The 25,674-nt window shown below is 43.3% G+C and overlaps 1 protein-coding gene across 4 annotated transcripts in view; it reads left to right on the top strand.

Moving 5' to 3' along the window:
* Window positions 1-261: 261 nt before the first annotated feature.
* The window catches only part of LOC126174928 (transmembrane GTPase Marf), a 236,127-nt gene continuing 210,714 nt past the window's right edge, over window positions 262-25,674 (top strand). The window contains exon 1 of one of the 4 annotated variants that reach the window (XM_049921378.1): window positions 262-395. The gene's annotated coding sequence lies outside the window, so the exon portion shown is untranslated. The remainder of the gene's footprint in view (window positions 396-25,674) is intronic. The other 3 variants (XM_049921377.1, XM_049921381.1, XM_049921379.1) reach the window with 3 other exon arrangements.

The following is a 25,674-nucleotide window of genomic DNA, read 5'->3' as shown; positions in this document are numbered from 1 at the left end:
GCAGCGTGTAGAGATGAAAAGACAATGAAAAAGTTGTTGCCAAAAAATAGAACCAGAGAGGACTTAAACGTACTTTATTGGTCTTATTCCTTAATTTACAAGCAACTAAAGTTGGCCATGTATTGCTCCAGTTTTAATTCTGCTAACTGTTTAAAATAACTATGGTAGAATTTTTAAGCCTATACCTGGTATTAAAATAAGCACGCTCATTTTCGTTTCTCGTACATTCGAAGCCAAACTTTTGCAGCTACAGTTGGTACGCAGTGACTTGCGTCATAGCTTTGTTTAGCATATTGGCATCATTGTTTGTTGCGATAGTCTTTTCACTGTTGCAAAATGTGCGGCGAAGTAGTGTAGTAGTGTGTGCGTAGTATGGCAGTAAATAGTAATTAAAGGTTCGTAATCAGTAATAACTAGTTGATATCATTATCTAATAGCTCTGAATGCTTTAAATGAACCAATTTGTGATACGTGTTTCGTCATACGGGAGAGACCGGAACACGAATGTGATCAGCTGTTGTGCGCAGTCTCGTATCGCAGTTTCGTGCTCCGAAAAATAAGAATACAAAAATTTAAAACTGTGACATAATTGTTCAATCGTTTATGAACATTTAATAGTGTAGAAGGATTCAAGCCGTGAGCCGCACAGACCGGAGTGCCTCCTCCCTGAAGAAATTGCCCGTGTTTTTAACTCTGGTTCGTAGTAGTGAAGTTTCAAAATAACAAGCCCCTTGTTTTGAAAATGTAATGAAATGTAGGCGAATGACAAATTACCCCAAGTGAAATGCGGAGGATGTCAGAAAAATTGGGAATTTAAGAAAGCCACCACTTTACGTAGAAGCTGCATTGCAGTGTGCTATTCTTAGATACCGGTGCATTTGATGTGAAAATTTATGTCGTTGTGTTACTGTAAATTTTCACAGAGGGGAAGTAAATAATTTCCCTTTCAAATCCTTCCAGATGGAGCGAAGTCATAGACATAGTAATGATGCAATTAAAAAGAGCCCTGATAACAATTATACAATATGTGCAGATAAGATTTGTTTAAAATAATAGAAAAATGTTGAAACAAAAAACAATAATGCAATTAAATGTTACTGGCGGTTTTAGTCATCTAAAATATCAGAGTTCCCAAATATTTAACATAGGCTAGATAAGTTAAATTCAAAATACTTATTGTAGCTTGAAGGAGTTTAATTTTGCCCCTCCTCAGAAGTTACTACAGCTTTTGATCTGTGACCACACGTAATTCTTTTTGTTTGTTTTCATTGTGTTATGACAAAAAATTATATAGCATTATCAAGTAATGCGTTGACAAATAAACAAAGAAATCAGACGAAGCTGATAGTAGTGTGTTATATGTATGGTGATGAAAAGCACAAGAATCATTTGAATTGACCCACACCAGTAGAGATGAATCATAATATTCAGTCAAATGAGCTTATTGTGAATTTAGTGAGGTAGTGTGATGTAGAACAACTCTTGAAATGAAATTTTTGTGGGGTTGTAGATCAGTTAGTGAAGTTATCTCTGTGTGTGTGGTATCGTCCTAGCCATTATCGTGACTCATGCTTTGATTTTACCCATTATCTAATAATTGCTTTTTAAAACTGTGGTGTTCTGTTCTATATCTCTACCAGGATATGTTTTATGTGCCTCTGTGGCAACATCAGATATATTGGTGCTGCATTTATTTAATATCTGACATTTGAAACCTTGACCAGTTATGTTGTGATCCAAAAGTACACCATACGTTTGTTATGTTGTGCTTTTAGGCTTGTAGTCTTTGCACATGATTTGGCTAAATTGGTTCATACCAAAAGCAAGCAAAATATGTAATGTAATCGGTCTGCATTGCCAGATAAACTGACAATGTAGTATTCTTGTGATATATGTTGCTAGTTATACAGAATGGCAAATGAAAGAAGTTTCTGTGGTGAATGCTGTGAACTATGTTCTACGCTGGCATATCTTTTGATACCACAGCTAAAGGAATTATTATGGTAAGACTTTCCTACTAAACGATGGATCAAAAGTTGCCATGTAGGCCTACCCTAAAGCATTATGAACTGAAGGAACATCTATGACTGCTGAAATTAAAAATATGCTCAGTAATAAACATTTCCAGTATTTTATGAAATTGAGTCAGTTTAACATATGGCTGTGCAGTGTAATTTTGAATGCTTGTAACTCGCATAAACACAAAAGATTTTGGCAGCAGCTGCTGTCTGTAAATTTTTTTTTATATTCAAGCCACTTGATGTTGAAGCCAAAACTATAGATTCTGAAGATCTTAACCATATTAATCATCAGGAGCTACTTGATTGCCAGGACCAATGCCTGTCTCTTATATAGTAATTCCTTTCACAATGTTGTTGGAGCGGTATCTCCTAGGATGGGATTTGCATGCACAAATCTTAGAAATGAACTGAAAGAAGAGAAAGTCGAGACATCAGCTGTATGTCCTCAGGTCAGAATCAGGTGTCAGAGGAGAATGGCAGACAGCTCCATAGTTTGTTCCCCCTATAAGAACTACCAGTTTGAGCTGCAAAGGTCAAGAAAGGGGTCAGGGTAGTCATGTATTGTGAGCTGTATACATACTGCAGGTATCTTTGTGCAACACCATAAATTGTGTGTAGTGTGCAATTAAAACTTGTTTGGAAGTAATACATTGCAGCTAGTTACTTACAAGTAGTGGTATTTATGCAGATAATGTGAGCCAATATCAACAATGTTTTAAACAAGGTGGTGTCTGCAGACTATGCTCCATTAACAGTTCCCCTGTTTCATATCCATAGAGACTAGTGCACATACCACTCAGTGGTAAGTACTTGTCAGACAACTTATAATGCCATTTTATGTTTGTTGTTGTTAGTAATAAGTGTTGATGATGGTTGTGATATACATCCATATAATGAAATGCGACTGAATGCTTCGACAAGCTTAGTTTCAGTGAAATGTAATGCTTATACTCTTTTGTCCAGCATCATTCCACATCAAATCACACAGGTGATGTCACCCATCATCTCAGACTTTGCATATTTGCTTATTCTTAGAACATAAGAACTTGTGCAAAATCTTTTTTCTCTCAGACTAAAGCTTTTTTTATACTGGTAACTGTACTCAGCAAGAATGTTAGTGCAAAATGGTACTATCTACATAAATGCCCATAGGTGTTATGAAGCTTTTGAGTTGAATTATTTTCATAAGTTAAGAGAAGCAGATACGTAACAGACGTGTAATTATTTAAGCAGTAATTAAAGGTACAAAGAACAGTACAAAAAATGTAATGTGTGTCACTTTCCAAATTCCAGAAAAGTACACATACATTGAAAAATATGTTTCTCCAACATGATGGGAACTTATAATTGGTCTTAAATAATTCCCAAGACAGTACAATTTGTAATAAAATAAAATTATTATTGGGTTTTCGATGAACGGACACACACAAATCTGAAATCACAATAGGCGTACTGTGTTGTGATGGAAAAAAAAAAGAAAATTCTAAGTAAGATCTTCCATACCCGACATCCACTGCTTCAGATTTTCACAAAACTTTTTCTCCTTTTTACTTTCTGCAGGGCAGTAATCAGTGCAAAATTTCTCCACATACTTCATGTAGTTTGAGGGGGAAAAAGTGGAAATTATTTACAAACATAATTGTCAAATTAAAGTTAGTCATTTAGATTGCATTACTTCAGGCAATAATAATAACAGAAAGAAACTTATTTTCAACACATCACTGCCATATTTACTCAAATGTCATGGAAGGGATGTGTGTTTATTGGAAAAAAATTAATAACTATACTTGATTTATGGAAATAAAGAAAATCAACTTAAGCTGTTGTGGTCCAAACAGTGATTTTTAAATATGTAAAACACTTTGACAGCTCATACAAGTTTTATTCTTATCAATTATCAAAACTGTTATTTTTAAAAAATGGAAAAAGCAGCAGCACCTTGAGTCTTGATAGATATTGGATATTCATTTAACATGTCATGTCATTGATCAGAAGTTCATTCAAATTAGATAATGTAAGCTGCATCCTATAGTAAGCCTGCCTCATGAAAGTACAGAGCCAGAAGTTATAAATTGAAACATTTTCATTACATGGGTTAACTTTTTTTTTTAGGGTGTCAAGTCAGCATCTTTAAACAACAATTATTCTAGCTACACCAATGTTAATCTAAAATATACATGTTCAGCAGTGAAGATCCCTGAAATTATCAATGAAACATCTTAAGAGCATCGATGTTTTTAATTCACTGTGACAAATTATATTCTGTTAACTTCACAAATTTTTCATTAAAGTAATACATTCTGCTTAATGATGTAAATTTTGATACACCAACAGCACACAAAATGTTTTGCAAAGGCACAAAAAAGAGTCTTCCGTCTGAGGCCAAAATAATGACACTGGTGGTCCAGGTACGTGGAGAAAAAGTAGTTTCTCCTTCACCACATGCATTTCTGATGAAGGCAAAGGTCCACCTGTCATCATATAGAGCTGCAACAAAAGAATTTTGCTGAGGACGAGTGCATCTCCATTGTGAGGCATTTTCATTGAATCAAAAAATAAAGGAAGGCTTTTTGGACGAATTTACTCTTCTAATCTCTAAAGAATCACAAGAAATTAGTTTGTAATGGTGAAAATTCCTCGAACCAGGGATTGTGCACTTGTCAAAAATCTCTTCTCGAGGTTCTTGCATAGGAAATTCACATTGACTTTCTCTAAGAAGTGAAAAAAAAAAATTGTCAATATAGCTCTGCAGAAATCATGCCAAATGCAGTTGTTATTCGTGCATCATCCTCTAGTTGAAGGCTAGCTCTTCTCAGTATATGTTTTATAGTTCCTCCCAAACAACAGCACAGCTTTTCCTATTCTTATATTGTGCAGCACATCCATCCGTGAAATAATGCACTTTCTTCACTGGTTGTTAATGCTCTGCCAGCCATTTAACCATTTCTTTCTGGACAGCTTTTACAAATCCTACATCATGTTCCATATTATCACTTAAAAAGCAATGGTTCACCATTACCAATTTAGTTTCTTCATTTACCACATAAACACACATGGGATGTCCGGGGGGGGGGGGGGGGTTAGAATAGGTCCAGGGTATTTTATTTCTGCCTGTTGTAAAAGGCGACTAAAAGGAGTCTCACATGTTTCGGCCTTTGTGATGGTCCCCTGTAGGGTTTGACATCCATTCTTCAAAATTTTTCCAAAGAGTGAGCCAATTGGGGATTGGCGCCTTACATGGTGCATTGTGTCCATTGTGCATTGAGCTCTTTAGCCCACTTTCTCGTCGTCGCATTGCAGTCCCACCCATTTTCCATCTCTTGGGCAAGGGCACCTTCCTGAGTGCGTTTTCCACCGTGCACTATGCAGTGTCACTTTCTGTGCCGACAATGACCATGGACTTCTTTGCACGTCATATCCAGCATGGTAGCCAGTCCGTTGCGGTGGGGCCACCATGTACCTTGTTGGTTGTAGCCCCTTGACAACATAGGGATCACTCTGCTGATGCCTGCACTGTGAACTCCCCACATATGCTAAGGAGTAGATGCCTATCACCCTGGGACATCAGGACTCCCAGCAATGGCCATCCTGCCAGGTGGCCTTTGCTGCAGCTGGGTGGCACATGTGGGGAGCGCCTTTGGTCGGAGTAGGTGGCATGAGGTTGGATGACAAGCCACGAAGCGTAGTATGTCGTGTCTTGCTGGTGGTCTCTAAGCGGCCAAAGTCTAACTTTAATGCTGAGAAATTTACCCCAAGTCGTTCCCTTCCCTGACCACACCATGGGAGAAATGCCAGGCTAAGGGTGGCAGTGAAGCTTATTTGCCCCGGTACCTCGTATGTACGAGAGTTGATGAGGAATGTTTCATGTCCATGAAGCCTCAGTTTTTTGTGGAGCATTTGGAGGACAAGTTTGGGGAGATGGAGGGCTTGTCTAAAATGTGCTGTAGGTCAGTTTTGATAAAAACAGCTTCCTCTGCCCAGTCACGGGCATTACTCGCTTGTGGCAAGTTGAGGGATGTTTCTGTTACCATCACGCCTCATAAGAGCTTAAATAAGTCCAAGGTATTACATTCCACAGGGGCATTTTTTTGCAGTCTGACAACGAGCTGCGTGCCAATTTAGAGCGGTGAGGTGTTCATTTCGTCCGGTGTGTCCATTGGGGTCCGAGGGATAATCAGGTTACCGCTGGTGCCTTCATTTTGGCCTTTGAGGGTGGCACATTGCCCGAGAAGGTCAAGTTGATGGTCTACCACTGTGGCGTCAAGCCGTATATCCCTCCCCCGATGCAGTGCTTTAAGTGCTCTCTCAAGTTTGTGGACGTTCATTGCATTCCAATACTCCATGTGCTCCGTCTCCCATCTGTGTCAACTGCAGAGAGCATCATTCATCTTGCTCACCAGACTGCAGGATTTTACAGAAAGAGAGGAAAATGATGGAATATAAGACCCTGGACTGACTGACCTACACTGAGGCTAAGAGGAAATTTGAGCACCTACATCTTGTGGCTACGACCACATCATACGCCGCCACTGCGAGAACAGTTGTCGCCCCATCAGTTCCTCAAATTCCTGGCGTCTCTCAGAACTGGGAGACTACACCTACCCCTATTTTGGTGGGGGGCACTTCCCTCCTTGTTGCTCCCGCACCACCTACTACTTCGGGAGCAAACCCCCCCCCCCCCCCCCCCAAACCATCGGGGATTTCAGTCCCCACTTCTGAGCCAGAGAAGCGTAAGCCTTCTTCGGCTCCTCTCACTATGAAGGGGTCCCTTGGGTCACTCCCTTCCCAGGTTTCTGCTAGTGGAAAAGATGACACCTGCCAGTGGCTGAAGAGCCCAAAAACAGCTGGTCGGCCCATCCTCAGTCCCGGAGACTGATTCAGTGAAGTCCTCCCAGCCAGGGAAACCCAAGGCACAGCGCGAGAAATTGAAGTAGACGGCCTCTAAGAACAAGCAACATGCGATGGCACCCACACCACTGCTACCTACAAGCTCTGCGTCTGAGGATGGGATGGAGATTCTGGCGTCCGCTGAGGATCTGGATCTCGCTGGACCCTCAGATACAATGGATATAGACTGGTTAGGGAAAAAGTTGGTGGCAGCAGGTGACCCTGAGGCGGGGAACTCCCTCATTGAATGTTCCATGGCTTCACAGTCTCATGATGATGTCATCCTCCAGTGGAATTGCGACGGTTTTTTCCACCATCTGGCTGAGCTACGGCAACTGTTGAGCATTACACCTGCTTTCTGCATTGCCCTCCAGGAAACCTGGTTCCCGGCAATGCGGACCCCTGCACTCCGTGGCTATAAGGGATATTACAGGACCCGTAGTGACTATAATCGAGTGTAAGGTGAAGTTTGTGTTTATGTCCTAAACTCAGTCTGTAGTGAAACGGTGCCCCTTCAAACCCGTCTTGAAGCTGTGACTGTCAGAATACGCCTGACACAGGAAATAACTGTCCGCAATGTATACCTTCCTCCAGATGGTGCAGTACCTCTGAATGTATTAGCTGGACTGATTGATCAACTCCCTAAACCTTTTCTACTTTCTGGAGATTTTAATGCCCATAACCCCTTGTGCGATGACACTGTGCTTACTGGCCGAGGCAAAGATGTCGAAACTTTACTGTCTCAGTTCGACCTCTGCCTCTTAAATACTGGAGCCACCATACATTTCAGTGTGGCTCAAGGTAGTTACTCGGCCATTGATTTATCAATTTCCAGCCCAGGACTTCTCCCATATATCCACTGGAGAACCCATGATGACCTGTTTGGTAGTGACCACTTCCCCATCTTCCTATCACTGCCCCGGCATCAGGCCTATGGACATCTGACCAGATAGGCTTTAAACAAGGTGGATTGGGAAACTTTCACTTCTGATATCAGCGTTGACTCTACCCCACGTGGTTGAGCAGGTGACTACCACAATCGTAGCTGCGGCAGAAAACGTGATCCCTCGCTCTTTAGTGTGCCCTGGCGAAATATAGACCCTTGGCGGTTGCCGGAAGTGGCTGAGGCAATTACAGAGGGTCGGCGAGCTCCATAGTGACATAAGCGACACCCTTCTCTAGAGTGTCTGATAGCCTTTAAGTGGCTCCGTGCCTGTATACGCCAGCTTATAAAATGACAGAAACAGGAGTGTTGGGAGATATAAGTGTGGCCCATAGTTGCCATACGTCCCTTCCCAAATCTGAACAAAGATCAGACATCTTTTTGGGTACCAGACACCAACAGGTCAACAGGTGTCCCTGGCGTCGAGGAACATACTTCACATACGACCAGAATCGTTTTGGATTTTCTGCCAGGTTTCGAGACAAAGTTTCGTTGTGGAAACTGTTATAAGTCTCACATTGAAGTCCGTGCTAAATTTCTGTAAAAGATCGCCAATCTTGGGGATTTTGCGTCTGTTTAAATTTGGCATGTTTGTTTCGTTGTTTCTGCAACAGTGTTCTAACCCGTTTTGTGTACCAAGGAGGATCAGTTCCATCGTTTGTTAATTTATTCGGTATAAATCTCTCAATTGCTGCCAATACTATTTCTTTGAATCGAAGCCACATCTGGTCTACACTTATATTACTAATTTGGAATGAGTGGAGATTGTCTCTGAGGAAGGCATCAAGTGAATTTTTATCTGCTTTTATGAATAGGTATATTTTATTCAATCTCGCTGCGACAACCCTGTGTTCACTAATCCCTGAATCGGTTTCGATGCTCGTTATTAACTCAGGATTATTTGTTGCTAAGAGGTCAGTTTACTATTCGCATGGGCTTATGAACTATCTGCTCTGAAATAATTTTCAGAGAATGCGTTTAGCACAATTTTTGATGATATTTTATGCGTACCTCTGGAATTAAGCATGTATTTTCTCCAACTTATCAAGGGTAAGTTAAAGTCACCACCAACTATTATCATATGAGTCGGGTAAGTGTTTGATTAAGGAGACTACAAATGTGTGGAAGTCTTCCATGCAGACCTCTCGCAGAGAATCAGTTGTCCTCTGCTGGCTTTGCATCAGTGACACTTGGGCAACCCATGGTTACCTCCTGCACCGTGAAGACCCACCTGAGTGTTGGTGCGGCGCCCTGTTGACAGTGGCCCATATTTTGGTGCGCTGTCCCACTTTGACTGCCTAGTGACGAAATCTTGGGTTACCGGACTCGTTGCTGCTAATTTTATCTGACAATGTCTCATTGACTGATTTAGTTTTATGTTTTATTCGTGAGGGTGGATTATAACATTTGATCTAAATTTTAGCACATGTCCTTTGTCCCTCTGTGTCCTCCACCCTGGTGCTTTTAGAATGGAGGTTTTAATGTGTTGCAGAGTGGCTGGCTCTCCTTTTTTATTCTCATGGTCAGCCAGCCATGGTAATCTGCTTTGTTGTTTTAATCTCTTTATCCCGTTTCTTGTGTTTCTGTGCTTTTCTTCTCCCCTTTTGTCCATTTACTTGTTTGTTGCCCTTCATCGTTCTTGTAATTTTTCCTTTCATTCCGTTTTGAGTTGTCAGTCTCATTCATTCCCCCCAGGGGGTCCACAACTCTTTTGTGGATACGTGCGTAGCGAGCACGGGACCCCGAGCTAATGTGGCCTTCCTTCCTTTCCGGGCTGCATACCTTCCCTTTCCGCATCCTTGCCCATCCCTATCTTCGCTCCTCCTCCCCTCACCTCTGGCTCTTTCCTTCCCTTTCTCCCCATCTGGGAGTATGGTTTGTGCCTACGTCCGGAGACGGACGCTCGTAAATGTACTGCATTCTTCGCCTTCCTTGCTTTTATGTCTTCCTCCTTCCTTTGTCCTTCCTTTTTCCTTACCTCTTCTCTTTCCCTTTTCTCCGCTGCGGCGTTTGAGACCACTCTTCTTTCCTTTCCCTTGATCTTTCTTCCTCCCTGTGCGTGTCTGAAGGCCGACCCACGCCTTTTGTGCGTAGCCGGTGACGGGGTAACGCGTAATTCCCCGCCCCGGGTAGACAGGTAGGACACGTACGTACCCCCTGGTAACGGCCAGGCCCAGGGAGGGGTGATTACCCGAGCTGATACCTTCCGAAAGTGCCGATTGGTCCCTCCGTCCGTTTGTCGGGAGGTGTGACCTGAGGTGTGAACAATCACCTAAGGCGGGAGTGCCCTCAGAGAGGGCCCCCACAAGGGAGGAGCGCGCCATCGGAGACGCCGGTAATCATGGGGGATTCTTCCGCAATGGTTTCCTCACCTTCCACTATGTCTGCTCACAAACGTAAGTATACTGAGTCTCAGCCACAGACGATTCTTCCATCGTTGCCACAGTTCCTTGTTGTTTCTCGGTCTGATGAAGGTCACGACTTCTCCACGGTCAACCCTTTCCTTATTCAGAAAGGTGTCGACGCAATTGCAGGTCCTGTAAAGTCTTGTTCCAGATTACAGAATGGCACCCTGTTGTTAGAAACACACAGTGCCCTCCAGGCACAAAAATTGCTGCGTACTTCTCTGCTCCACACCTTCCCTGTCCGGGTGGAACCGCACCGTACCTTAAATTCCTCGCGTGGAGTCGTTTATACACGCTCCCTCAATGGATTGTCTGACGAAGAAATTCAGCACTATCTGTCTGACCAGGGCGTCACGGCAGTTCATAGAGTTATGAAACGGGTTGACACGAACATCATTCCAACCCGCACTGTCTTCTTGACATTTGATAAAGTTCAACTCCCATCGAAAATCAAAGCAGGCTATGAGATAATTTCCGTTCGCCCTTACGTCCCAAACCCTACACGTTGCTATCGATGTCAGCAGTTCAATCACACCAGCCAGTCCTGTTCCAAACCGGCCAAATGTGTTACGTGTGGCAAGGAGGCCCATGAGGGTGCTTGTCCACCTCCATCCCCTCGCTGCATCAACTATATGGGTGACCACCCTGCTTCCTCTCGAGATTGCCCCGTTTTTAAGGACGAAAAGCTCATCCAGGAAATAAGAGTGAAGGAAAAGGTGTCGACCTTTGCTGACCGAAAATTATTCGCCAGTCGCAAGCCCTCCGTGCCTCAGACAGGAAAATACAGCACTGTCCTTGCTTCTCCTCGGCCAACAAAGGAGGCGGCCACGCAGACTTGCGACCTCACCTTTAGTGCCACGGTCGTCAGATCGGCCAGCGCAAAGATCGCTCGTTCAACCTCACCACTTTCGCCTGCCCACTCTATGGCTCACCCTTCGTCGGGTTCTGCTAAATCTCGAGCCCAAAAGTCGGACGCAAAGTCTTCGAAAAAAGAGCATACTCGTGAAGAGTTTTTACGTACCGCAACTTCCCAACCATCGGTTCCTCCTTCATCTAAACATCATTCTTCCAAGAAGGCTACAAAAAAACCCAGTTCCTCTCCTTCTCCGCCAAGGCGTGTCCCATCTACAGCACCACCTGGCGGAAATCGCCCTCGGCCGTCTTCTGTGTCGCCGAGGCGCACTGCTGGTGGCCGGTCAACCGGCCAATCGCTGGTGGCAGGAGCTGCTCCTGACCAACCTATGGATCAGGATCTTCTGCCTTCGGCTGACTGCCATTCCATGTTGTCGGTCGCTAGCTCCGAGCAGTCTTTGACTTGACAGCAACTTTGCTCACAGTCCTCCATTTTCTGTTCACCCCATGTCCATTATCCACTGGAATATCCGCGGCATTCGAGCCAATAGGGGTGAATTGTCGATCCTCTTAAGATCCTACTCGCCGGTCATCTTCTGTCTTCAGGAAACAAAGCTGCGTCCCCATGACTGCTTTGTTCTCCCTCATTTTCAGTCCGTCCGATATGATCTCCCCTCTGTTGAAGGCTCTCCAGCCCATGGAGGACTCATGATTCTTCTCCATGATACTCTCCATTATCACCCAATCCCCTTAAACACTTCCTTCCAAGCTGTCGCCGTCCGTCTTTCACTTTCCGGATACACGTTCTCTCTTTGTACTGTATACATTCCATCGTCCACACCAATGGCACGAGCTGATCTCCTTCATCTTCTTGGTCAGCTTCCACCCCCCTATTTGCTGGTTGGGGACTTCAATGCCCACCACCCGCTTTGGGGATCTCCACATCCTTGTCCACGTGGCTCCATATTGCTAGACGTCTTCCACCAAGCAGATCTAGTTTGCCTCAACACTGGGGTCCACACATTTTTGTCTGCCTCCACGACAACCTTATCTCATTTGGACCTTGCGGTCGGTACTGTTCCGCTAGCTCGGCGCTTCGAATGGTTCGCCCTTGATGATACACATTCGAGTGACCACTTTCCATGTGTCCTCAGACTGCAGCCTCAACTGCCATATTTGCGCCCGCGACGCTGGAAGTTTGCCCAAGCCGATTGGACACTTTTTTCGTCTCTCGCGACATTCGATGACCGTCGCTTTCCCAGCGTCGACGATGAGGTAACACATATTACCGACGTTATCCTTACAGCTGCGGAACGTTCAATACCACGCACCTCCGAATTGCCCCGGCGCCCCCCAGTTCCTTGGTGGAACGAGGCATGCCGTGATGCAATACGTGAGCGGCAACGTGCTCTTCGCATTTTCCGTCACCATCCTACTTTGGCCAACTGTATCCGCTATAAGCAGCTCCGTGCGCGATGCCGTCGCGTCATCCGCGATAGCAAGAAGGCAAGCTGGAAATTCTTTATTAGCTCATTTAACACCTTCACTCCCTCCTCGGAAGTTTGGAGTCGGCTTCGACGGTTCTCAGGCGCGCCTAGTTTCTCCCCGGTCTGTGGGCTCACTGTCGCGCATGATACCTTAGTGGACCCCGTCGCAATTTCTAACTCGTTGGGTCAGCACTTTGCTGAGATTTCGAGCTCTTCAAATTACCCGCCAGCGTTTCTCCCGAAGAAACGTGCAGCGGAAGTGCGACCTCTTGCTTTCTCCTCTCAAAATCACGAAAGCTACAATACTGTTTTCTCCATGCGGGAACTCCAACATGCCCTCTCATCTTCTCGCTCCTCCGCCCCAGGACCGGATGGTATCCATGTCCAAATGTTGCTGCATTTATCAACCCCTCGTCTGCGTTACCTCCTTCGCCTTTATAATCGAATTTGGACCAACAGTACCTTTCCCAAACGGTGGCGGGAAGCTATTGTTGTTCCTGTTCCGAAACCTGGAAAGGACAAACATCTCCCCTCTAGCTATCGCCCCATTTCTCTCACGAGTAGTGTCTGTAAGGTTTTGGAGCGTATGGTGAATTACCGTTTAGCTTGGTGGCTGGAATCCCGCAGTCTTTTAACACCAGCCCAATGCGGATTTCGGAAGCATCGTTCTGCAGTTGACCATCTTGTTGCTCTCTCCACTTATATCATGAACAATTTTCTCCGGAAACGCCAAACGGTAGCAATATTTTTCGATCTGGAGAGAGCATACGATACCTGTTGGAGGACAGGCATCCTCCGCACACTGTTCTCTTGGGGCTTTCGAGGCCGGCTGCCCCTTTTTCTTCGCGAATTTATGGCAGAGCGCACTTTTAGGGTGCGGGTGAACACTACTCTCTCCCGTACCTTCTCCCAAGAAAACGGGGTACCCCAGGGATCCGTGCTGAGTGTTGCACTGTTTGCCATCGCCATAAATCCAATTATGGATTGTCTCCTTCCTGATGTCTCGGGCTCCCTCTTTGTGGACGATTTTGCGATCTACTACAGCTCTCAACGGACCAGCCTTCTTGAACGACGTCTTCAAGGATGTCTCGATCGCCTCCACTCGTGGAGCATCGAAACCGGCTTCCGTTTCTCACCCAGTAAGACCGTTTGTGTCAATTTTTGGCGACGTAAGGAGTTTCTTCCGCCCTCCTTACATCTAGGTCCTGTCAACCTTCCGTTTTCAGACGTCGCTAAATTCTTGGGTCTTATGTTTGACAGAAAACTGTGCTGGTCCTCCCACGTTTCCTATCTTTCGGCTCGCTGTCTGCGATCGCTTAACACGCTCCGTGTCCTGAATGGTACCTCCTGGGGAGCGGACCGAGTGGTCCTTCTCCGACTCTATCGCGCCTTAGTGCGCTCAAAATTGGATTACGGAAGCATAGTCTACTCCTCTGCTCGGCCGTCTATTCTTCGGCGTCTCGACTCTATCCACCACCGTGGATTACGTTTAGTGTCTGGAGCTTTTTACACTAGCCCTGTGGAAAGCCTTTATGCTGAGACTGCTGAACCTCCGCTGTCCAATCGGCGAGCAGTCCTCCTGAGTCGTTATGCTAGCCATCTGTCTTCCATGCCTGCTAATCCAGCCCATGACCTTTTTTTCGACGCCTCCTTTGATGTAGGGTATGCAGGCCGCTCCTCCTCCCTACTACCCCCGGGAGTCCGCTTCCGTCAATTGCTCCATTCTCTTTCCTGCCGCTTTCCGAAAACCTTCTTGACAACTTGGGGTACAGCACCGCCTTGGCTCCGTCCCCGGATCTGCCTGCTCCGTGACCTTTGTCAATTTCCCAAGGATGGTACCCCTACACTTGTTTATCGTCGGGCATTTGCTGCTCTATGTGCACAAATGACGGACGCCACGTTTATTTACACCGACGGCTCGAAAACATCATTAGGTGTAGGGAGTGCCTATATTGTTGGCGACACCCCAAATCGCTTTCGACTTCCCGACCAGTGTTCGGTTTATACTGCGGAGCTTTACGCTGTTCTCCAGGCTGTCCACTACATCCGCCGCCATCAGCGGATACAGTACGTTATCTGCTCCGATTCTCTCAGCTCTCTCCTCAGTCTCCAAGCTCTTTACCCTGTGCACCCTCTGGTGCACCGGATTCAGGACTGTCTGCGCTTGCTCCACCTGGGGGGCGTCTCGGTGGCGTTCCTCTGGCTCCCGGGACACGCTGGTATCTGTGGGAATGAGGCGGCCGATATGGCGGCCAAGGCTGCAGTCTCTCTTCCTCGGCCAGCTATTCAGTCGCTTCCCTTCACCGATCTACGGAGCGGTTTATGTCGCCGAGTTGCTCATTTATGGCATGCGCATTGGTCAACACTTCCCCGTAATAAATTGCGGGAAGTGAAAGCCCATCCTTGCGCTTGGACCTCTTCCTCCCGAACGCGTCGTCGGGAGGAGGTAATCTTAGCTAGACTCCGGATAGGGCACTGTCTTTTTAGCCATAGACATCTTTTAAGCGGTGATCCTCCTCCACTCTGTCCCCACTGCTCTCAGCCGTGGACGGTCAGACACCTTTTAATTGAATGCCCCTATTTTAATCCGTTACGCTCCCGTCTACAGCTATCGCCTGATCTATCGTCGATTTTAGCGGATGACACGCGCTCAGCCGACCGCGTTCTCCAGTTTATTAGTGACAGTGAAATGACGTCAGTCATTTGAAGTTTTTTTTTGGGGGACAACCACCCCCTGTCTGTAGTGGATTTTTAAGCATTCTTTCTACTTTTAGTTTCTCCACTTTTATGAGTTTGTTCCCATTGCTGCTGGTTTTCAATTTCGGTTTTTTACTGTTTTAAGTCACGGGCTGGGCGCTAATGACCATAGCAGTTTCGCGCCACAAAAAAAAAAAAAAAAAAAAAAAAAAATTCTCACACTTGTGGCATTGTTTTATTCGGAACAAGGGACTGATGATCTTATAGTTTGGTCCCTTTTCCCCTCTTTTAATCCAACCAACGAAGTCGGTGCTTCCCATAATTCCCCCTGTATACAGGAGAATGGTGTTCCGCAGGGCTCTGTATTGAGTGTATCTCTATTTTTAGTGGCCATTAACGGCCTAGCAACAGCTGTACAGCTGTCGGTCTCCCCTTCTGCATTTCGTATTGCGCCCCCAGTACTGGTGTTGCTGAGCAGCGCGTGCAGGGAGCCATTCACAAGGCACAGTCGTGTGCTCTAGCCCACGGCTTCTGGTTTTCAGCCGCGAAGTCGTGTGTCAAGTGCTTCTGTCTGCATTGTACCGTTCATCCGGAACCAGAACTTTATTTTAATGATGATCCACTCACTGTAGTGGAGACGTATCGATTCTTAGGAATGGTTTTCGATGCCCAATTGACTTGGCTACCCCACCTTTTTCAGCTTAAGCGAGAGTGCTGTCAGCACCTTGGTGCTCTCCGCTGCCTGAGCAACACCAACTGGGGTGCAGATCGCTCTACGCTGCTACAGCTCTACAGAGCCCTTGTTCAGTCCCGCATTGACTACGGGAGTCTAGTTTACAGTTCGGCAGTGCCCTCAGCATTGCGTTTATTTGACTCAGTGCACTGCTGTGGCGTTCACCAAGCGATGGGAGCTTTTAGAACGAGTCCAGTGACCAGCGTCCTGGTGGAGGCTATAGTCCCTCCATTGTGGATCTGACACGCACAACTACTAGCCAGTTATGTTGCACACATTCGTAGTTCTCCTGAACATCTGTCTACCACCTCTGCTTGAGGTCCATTCACGTATACCTCCATGGTGTACACCCCAGTTGAACAGGGTGTATACGACCCGGGACAACCGGGAGACCCGGGAAAAACCCGGGAATTTTTTCATCTGGGAGAAAACCGGGAAAAACCTGGGAATTTTTTAGAATTCCGGGAATTTTTCATTATTTTAGGTTTCAGTTAAATTTTTGCAATATTGACTGGTAAGAATCGATGCTCTAACAAAGGATATTACTCTATCCCGCTACTGCAGAATAATACTACAACAATAAAACGTGAACGAGAAAAAAATATGAAAATGAAACATAAATCGTAAAGGAAATGTGCCATATACAACAACAAAACACAGTGCTCATACAAACGTTTGCCAACAACAAAATGTGTCAAAGGTGTTAGGAAGACTATGCAATGCTTTATAACAACAAAATGTCTCCGATGAGAGTGACGTCACAACGGTTTAACTAGAGTCGTTATAGGAGTTACGAGCGGGCTCATGCGCATGCGCAGTTGAGTGGCGGGGCAAACCGATGTATCTGACCCGAATGACAATTACGGGGGTGGAGGGGGCGCCAAATTCATATTCTTGAGAAGAAAAAAATCATGTTTCACAAAGAGCCTAGCATCCAGCGCACGTTGGTCTACCAATTACTCATGATTTTGAAACGCATCCCTCTTGGTTTTTGAACGCACTCTGTAAGTTGATTTCTGAATGAATCATAAGTTAATTTTTGAATGCGTGCCTAGTGTACGTGATGTCTGTCAGGGGAATCGTCGTCGCATCTAGAAATAAACTTTCCTGCAAGCAAAAGGGGACCGGGTTATACGAGCTGAGCAGAGTAAAGCCGAACGAGTGAACGCCAACCGCTGTCTGATTATGTGGTTGATTGAGCTTGGAATGATCAGCTGTGCTATAATTACTAGCGAAATCCATAGAGTCAGACTACCAGAGTGGAAATAAACGACTAACAGGAATAACAGGTAAGAAAGATTACGTATTATCTTCTCGGTGTATCCAAGAAAATGAAATTTTGTCAGAAAATTTTTGGCCAGATCGCTCCACTTGTAAGGGCCAGTTGTACAGCCCCCTTCTAGCAGCCGATTAACTTCTATTCTGGAAGTAGGGCGGAAAGTGGTTTGTACGAACATAACAATGCCTAACCGGAGAATAATCAGGAATAACTAAACCGGTGATTCTGGCAGGGTTAGTGAAGTTAACCAGCGACTAAATTTTGACAAAGGCAGGAATAGTTCCAGAGTTAGTCATGACAAGATTGTTTGTTAGAACGAGGAACGGGGACATCACACCAATTAGGGAAGAATATGACGATTCCAAATTTAAGTAAAAATCTCGTACTACTACTTTTCGATCTCATGCTCGAGAAACTGGGGCGTATGAATGAAATGTGAAACTATTTTCTAACATTAAACTATTTGCTTGTAGTAGGCCTAATAGTCATTTTATGTTGGTCTTCGTGAATTATATTCTGTCGTGTTATAAAAATGACCATTTGTGCAAAAACAGTCTCGTTTATTTGGTATGTGTTACAATTTCTGCAGTGTTAGAAAGACCTATTTTGTTTTATCTAGCAGACAGTGACAAAATAAACGTAATCAGATTTGAGACACCACACCAGTCATGGGTAGTATTTGTATTAACAACTTACGCAGCATTAGACAACGATATTTCGGCCTTTTTCTTTTATGACATAACGTAAGATCTTTTAATGTTTTACACATACGAACATACGGGCTTCCTGCGTCATCGTAGCTGCCAAAGCGCGGTGGCGCCTCTTACCTGGCGCTCTCTGACGACTGCTGAAACGAACCTATTTCTAACAGGTCGCGGGAAAATATTGCGAATGGCTGTTTGAAAAACGTTACTTTCAAAGCAAATTTCCTCTTTCGCAAGTGGAACTATGTGTGAGAATGTGCGATGAATTCCTTAAATCACAGAGCGTTTGATGACGAGCGATTAGAAGTATTTAGAACCCAGATCAGACAATCGTGTCGTTATTATGAGCAAATTGATGTAGTGCTACGGGAAGCTCTCGCTCCTCTGCGGTAGCTAATTTATTTGTGGAAAACTTTGAGAACAAGTCACTGGACTCGGCTAAAAATTTTGCTGGCACATTTGTGTGATGTATCTTAAAGTGTAACACGGGCAAGAAAAATCAACATTATATGTGAAAGCTTAGCTTCTGTTGCAGCTTATTAACCTTAGAGACCAATGTTGTACGTGAAAGCTTTTCTTTTCTTGTAGCAACACTATGTATATTAATTTAAAACATTAACTTTTCCTGTTTGTGTATCCGCGCTACTTAACAGTGATGTTGCTATTAGCGGACTACATCACGTGTCCTACGCTCTGAATATCCGCTGTCATCGGCTGGCGGGATCACGTGACATGAGCAATGACTCGCTTACAAAAGCGTATCGTGATCTCGATTACATGGTTTGGAAAGTAACATGCGGTGTTTGGTGGGATTCGAATTTATACTTTCGTGATACGAAAATATACAGCGTACTTATTGATGCAACAAAAAAAAAAAAAAAATCCTGTCACTTAATAGCACGGAAAAAGTGTGTTTTCATCCGGGAGAAAGTGTATTTTTAACCGGGAAATCCGGGAAAAATCTGGGAATTTTTTTTCCTTGTCCACGTATACACCCTGTTGAAACTTCGTCTGGACCTTCTGCAGGGCTCTAAGGACTCCGTTAACCCCGCCACTCTCTGTTGTCACTTCCTCTCGATTCTTGATGTGTTCTGGGTCTCTGAAGTTGTTTACACGAACGGCTCAATAGCTGATGGTAATGTTGGCTTTGCCTATGTCCACAGAGGCCATTTTGAACAGCGTACCTTGCACACTGGCTGCAGTGTATTTACTGCAGAGCTTGTGGCCATATCTCGTATACTTCAGTATATCCATTCCTGTTCTGGTGAGTCGTTTCTTCTGTGTTCTGACCCCCTGAGCAGCTTACAAGCTATCAACCAGTGCTACCCTCACCATCCTTTGGTAGCGAACATCCAGGAGTCCATCTCTGCCGTGGAAGGCTCCAGTCGTTCAGTGGTATTTGTGTGGACCCCAGGGCACGTTAGCATCCCAGGCAATGAACTTGCTGACAGTCTAGCCAAACAGGCTATGCAGAAACCGCTCCTGGAGATGGGCATCTCTGAAACTAACCTGCGTTCTGTCGTATGCCCCAAGGTTTTTCGGCTTTTGGAGACAGAGTAGCATAACAGCTTGCACAACAAACTGCATGTCATTAAGGAGACTGCAAATGTGTGGAATTCTTCTTTGCAGGCTTCTCACAGGGAATCAGTTGTCCTCTGTCGGCTCCGCATTGGCCATACGTGGCTCACACATGTTTACCTCCTCCGTCACAAGGACCCACCTCAATGTCGCTGTGGCTCCCAAATGACAGTCGTCCACCTCTCGCTGGACTGCCCACTTTTAGCCGCTCTGTGGCAGACTTTTGACTTTCCCAGCACTCTATCTTCAGTGCTGGGCAACAGTGCCTCAACAGCAGCTTTAGTTTTACATTTTATTCGTGAGGGTGGGTTTTATCATTTGATCTGAGTTTTAGCACATGTCCTTTGTCCCTCGGTGTCCTCCACCCTAGGGCTTTTAGGGTGGAGGTTTTAATGTGTTGCAGAGTGGCTGGCTCTCCTTTTTTATTCTCATGGTCAGCCAGCCATGGTAATCTGCTTTGTTGTTTTAATCTCTTTATCCCGTTTCTTGTGTTTCTGTGCTTCACCTTTATTATTCTCATGGTCAGCCAGTCGTGGTAATCTGCTATCTTGTTTTTTGTCTCTTCTCCCTGTTTTATGCTTCTCCCTGTGCTTTTCTTGTCCTGTTTTGTCCATTGTAGTGTTTGTTGTCCTTCTGTCGTTTTTCTGGTTCTTCCTTTCTCCTGTTATTGTGCCGTACATCTTCTTTGCTTTCTTCTTTCCTTTGGGTAATTCTTCTACTGGGAACAAGGGACTGATGACCTTGCAGTTTGGTCCCCCCCCCCCCCCCCTCCCCTCCTTTGAACCAACCAACCAACCCCACATGGGATGGATTTTACAGCTGCTTCTTTTCCAGTGATGACTCTGCATTTCATTTTGAATTACAAAACTAGTTTTCAGCAAAGTCCATTAACATAATTGCTTTTTCAAGGGTTAGATTTTCTTTCAATATTTTCAATGATTTTGACTGACACTTAGTAGATATATATGAGTGTGGTTTAAATGCCTATAGTTTTGTTACCAACAGGTGTATGTATTCACTAACAGTTGCAGATTGCTTTACCAATTCTGCCGAACCTGTGTTTATCTACTGGCTGAACTCAATTTCATCACCAGCATTTTTGTAAGCTAATTTCTGTTTTAATAATTCTGACAGTTCGTCACCACTGGGACAGTTATCACAGTCATTAAGCATGCAGTCTTAGTTTTCAGAGTCACATGCAAGAGATGTTATAAGTTCTTTGTATGTTTCTGTAATGTGTTCCATATCCAAAGCAGTTTTACATTTTGGTGCCCCCCCTCCACACACGCACACACACACACACACACACACACACACACACACACACACACACACACACACACACACACTGAATGAGTGCCAGCAGGGGTAGCTAAAATACACCACTTGGGTCACTATATTTGGATTCTCCCATTTGAAGCAAGAGTACAGTTCTCTTTAAGTTGCAAAGAATGAGTCTTTTTGCATATACAGCTTCTTCTGAATGCTAACTTTGTCTTTTAGTCCTGGTAACATTTGACTATATTCGTCATTTTGGTAGAAATCGGTGACAATCTTTACCAGTCCATCAGCAATAACTTTCCACCTTTTTGGTTTTGGAACTGATAATATACCCATTTCTGTTTTCAGTTTCCTTGCTTGTCGAACCACATGCTCACTAACACTGAATTCTAACATTTTTTTACCAAGAGGGTGGAGCTAAAGTTAAAACTATCAGAATCTTCAATACTGCAGTCTAATGCCCGGCACATTTTTCTTTCCTAAACATGCTTCACTTTTTCTAGCTTCTTTTTGCCTTGCTGTGAGTTGTGATGAGAGAGCATCCCAAATCACGTAAAGTTTTATTTGGATTCTCAATACTTTGACTATTTGTACTGATTCACAATATGTTACCTCCAGGTCATATGCTTCACTTTCATGTCAATCACTTATGTCAGTTTTCTGTTCACAAATCTTAAGCCATGTTGTGCACAGTTTTTGGCCTGATTTTTACATAGATTCTTATAGCACTTAATGTTTTAGACATAGACAAACTTTTTTAACGGATTGTCTGTGTTTTTTGAAAGAGACACAACAAATTCTTTGACTTTCATAAACTTTTAAGTAATAGTATCTGTGATGTCCACATACTGTAGCACTTATTTGATCTTGTGGAAAGCTTATATTAGATTGCAGAAATATCAAATCTCGTTGGTCTACATTTTTTGTAACATTTTTACTAAGATATAGATTATCAAGTGACATGGTGCTTTTAGTAATGTTACAACAGTGCATGAATTCACATATTCCATTGCTATTAATTGACCACTAATTCACTTAAACTGTACATTATACAAGTGGAATTATAGGGCCGCACAACAAACAGGTGTGACCTGTCTCTCAGAATGACAAAGAGCAACTGAGGCCAGATAGACTAATTGTTGCATGCCAGTTATTCTCAACAGAGAATTTCAGCAATTGTTGCATTGTTTTTATGCCTATAAAGAATTCAAACAAGCTACTGTTGTCCAAGAACACTTTTTTTTTAATCACTGTGAGCAGGTGATTGGCAGAACACGTAAATCTTTAATATATTATATTCTTTAAAAAATTACTGAACTAGTCAAGTGAAAGGAAATAGATTTACAAACTGAAAGTTAACGTGCCTGTCTAGAATGAGTTATACTTAAATATGCTAATTTGATACCCTTGCGTCTAAGGTGTTGGAACAGTGACTGGATGAACATACTTAATAAAATGAACCTTTTCAATCACAGCAAAAATTATTTTTATTTCAGATGTGTGTATCAGTTGGCAGAAGACCCATTAAAATTTTTATTTTATTAGAAAGCTTACAATCTAGGGGATTATTTAAGACCAAAATCAGGTTCCCAGCAGGTTGGAGAAATGTGATGTAAGCATTTTTTCACATCCTCACAGTTTTTGTAAAATCAAAAATTGACATACTTTAATATTTTTTAAAAATTTTCTTTGTAACTTTACTGCTTTAGTAACTGGATATCTGTTAACTATGTCTTACTTCTGAAAAAATTCCAAATCAAAAGCTCATAAACACCAGAGTTAAGGGCACTTATGTAGGTAAGTGCCATTTTGCATTGACATTCTTGCAGAGCCCAGGTATTAGAATATCACTGTGACCAAAAAGATTTTGCAGAGGTTCCTAAATTATAATTATAAGTAAATGTGCAAAGTTTTGTGAAAATCTGAGATAGACTAGGTTTACAAATCCTTGAATTATTGCGTGTTTTGACATAGAATGACACTCTGTGCTGTAACATATGAGTATAACTGTACTGATACATAAGGATAATATTCCAGATAGCAGCAAAAACTCGTGGCATTTCCCTAGGTGGTAATCTTCTGCTGTTGCTACTAAATTTTTAGAAACTTCCATGTTTCGAAATTTTAATTGCAGTTTTGGATGATGTGGAGCTGTTGGCAGTGGCAGCACTGTCATTTTCAGCAGTCCAAAGACTGAGTTGATGCTGTTCTCCTAGCCAGTCCATCCTGTGCAAGCCTATATATCTTTAACTACCATGACCTACATTTGGACCTACTTGAGTAAGCCTTGCTCCCAACAGTCAACAGTTAGTTTTTACACTTCATCCCCAATACCCCCCCCCCCCCCCCCCCAGTACCAGATTGCCCATTACTTTATTCCACTGCAAGATGCGTTCTGTCAACTGACTGCTTTTAATCATTCCATAATTTTCGTTTCTCCCCAATTCAGACAGTGCTTTCTCATTAGATATCTAACCTACCCACTTAATCTTAAGCATTTTTCTGTGGCACCACATTTCAGAATTACCTATTCTTTTCTGAACTGTTTTATCATTAACATTCCACTTTCGTTCTAGGCTGTACTGCAGACAAATATCTTCAGAAAAGACTTGCTAACTTATAAATTTATGTTCAGTGCTAACGAATTTCTCTTCTGTAGAAATATACAGAAGCTATATATGTTGGTTTGCCTTTTCCCAATTTATATTATAAAGTAAGTCGCAGGGTAAATACTGCCTCCTTCATTTCTACAAAGTCCAAATCTGAGGTCAGCTTCTACCAGTATTTCATTCTCCTGTCTTTAATCTTTGTTAGTGATTTGCTTTCATGGTTTATTAAACTGATAGTTCAGTATGTAATATTTGTGTCTGTCGGCATTTGTCTTCTTTGGATATTGAATTATTTCATTCCTCTTGAAGGCTAAGTGTATATTTTCAGTCTTGTCTATCTTGCATATCAGGTGGAGTAGTTGTCTCATGGCGATTTCTTCAAAGGATTCTCAGTGATTCTGGAGGAGTCTCATTTACACCAGGTCCTTGTTTCAACTTAGGTCTTTCGGCATTCTTTCAAATTCTTCTCACAGTATCATGTCTTCCATCTCATCTTCATCTAGTTCCACATCCCTTTCCATAGCATTTTGTTTAGATGTTTCTTTGCATAGCCCCTCTAATATTCCATCCACTTTTCAGCCTTCTCTGTGTAGTACTGGATTACTATCTATACTCTTGATATTCATAGGGCACTTCTCTTTTCTCCAAAAGTCTCTTTTAATTTTTCTGTGTGTGACATCTACATCTATATCCTGCAAACCATCTTACTGTGTGTGGCAGAGGGTATGCCTAGTACCATTTTCTTTTCCCTCCTTCCCTGTTCCATTCACAAACAGCACATGTAAAGAATTATTGTTGGTAAACCTTAATATTAACTCTAATGTCTTGGATTGTCCACCCCTGGTAGCTGAGTGGTCAGCGCGACAGAATGTCATGCCTAACCGCCCAGGTTCGATTCTCGGCTGGGTCGGGGATTTTCTCTGCTCAGAGCCTGGGTGTTGTTGGTATTTCCATTATTTTCAAGCCTTGGATTTTATTTTTGTTGTCTTTTTTGAGACATATGTGGGACAAAGTAATACACTTCTCGTGTAGTGTCTGCCAGTATAGTTTGTGGAGCATCTCCTTAATGTTCTTGCACCGACTAAATGATTCCTGACACAAAACAGGCCACTCTTTGTTGCATCCTGTCTAAGTCATCCAGTAATTCAGCCTGGTAAGGTTCCCAGACTGGTGAGCAATACTCCAGAACTGGATGAACAAGTGTTTCGTAAGCCTATCATCTGCTTTTCTTATTGTTGGTGTTATGTGGTCATTCCATTTTAATTCACTCTGGGTGGCTACTCATAGGCAATTTACAGTAGTTGCTATTTTCAGTGATGTCACCAATTCTTTAATCATGTAATAATGTGTTTCTTTACCTATTTATGCACAGTGTTACATCTATTTACATTCCGGATCAATCTCCAGGGTCCAGTACCAGTTATTCGTTCTCTGTAGGTATTCGTGCAGTTCACTCAAGTCCTCTATTGTTAATATTGTCTTACAACCAATCGAATCATCACAGAACAACCTCTTTAAGTTTACCATACTTTCATCAAGATTGTGTATATTGTAAATGGCAATGGCATTTCCTTGGAATACTCCGGACCAATACACCTGTTGATTTTCTTCCATTATTAGTGACATGTTGATCTCTATCTGCAAGGAAGTCCTGAATCCAGTCACAAATGTGGTAATCTTGTTTTTTATTCTCTGAATGACAGTACAGAACTATCAAATGTGTCGTGAAGTCAAGGAACGCAGCATTGACCGGTGCACAAATGTCGTTGGCACTCTGGATCTAATGGACATCTATCTTTACAATAGTCATGCAAACATACTCCTACAGATGTCCAAAAATGAGATTGATACTTCTGCAGCTATATCAGTGTGATTTTTAGACAACTGTATTCCTTTTGCTGCTTCATTTCCTGCATATTTATATTCTCTCCTTTCATCAGTTAAATTTAATACCTTGTGTATTATTCAAGAACTTAAGCTGTGTTTTCTTTTTTCGGCATTTGATCATATGCTGCCTTCACTATTTCATCAATTAACACTAAACATTTATCTTCTATTGGATTCATTTCCCCTGTCTCAGTCTACTGTTGCCTAATGCTCCCCTAAAAACTCTTTCACGGTCTCCAGTTCTTTCAATTTCTCTAGGTAGCGCCATGTTAATTTTCTATGTTTTTACAGTTTCTTTGGTTTTAATCTTC

This window comes from Schistocerca cancellata, chromosome 3 (genome assembly GCF_023864275.1).
Source record: "Schistocerca cancellata isolate TAMUIC-IGC-003103 chromosome 3, iqSchCanc2.1, whole genome shotgun sequence".
Classification (NCBI taxonomy): domain Eukaryota; kingdom Metazoa; phylum Arthropoda; class Insecta; order Orthoptera; family Acrididae; genus Schistocerca; species Schistocerca cancellata.
This window is presented reverse-complemented; position numbering and strand designations above follow the sequence as displayed.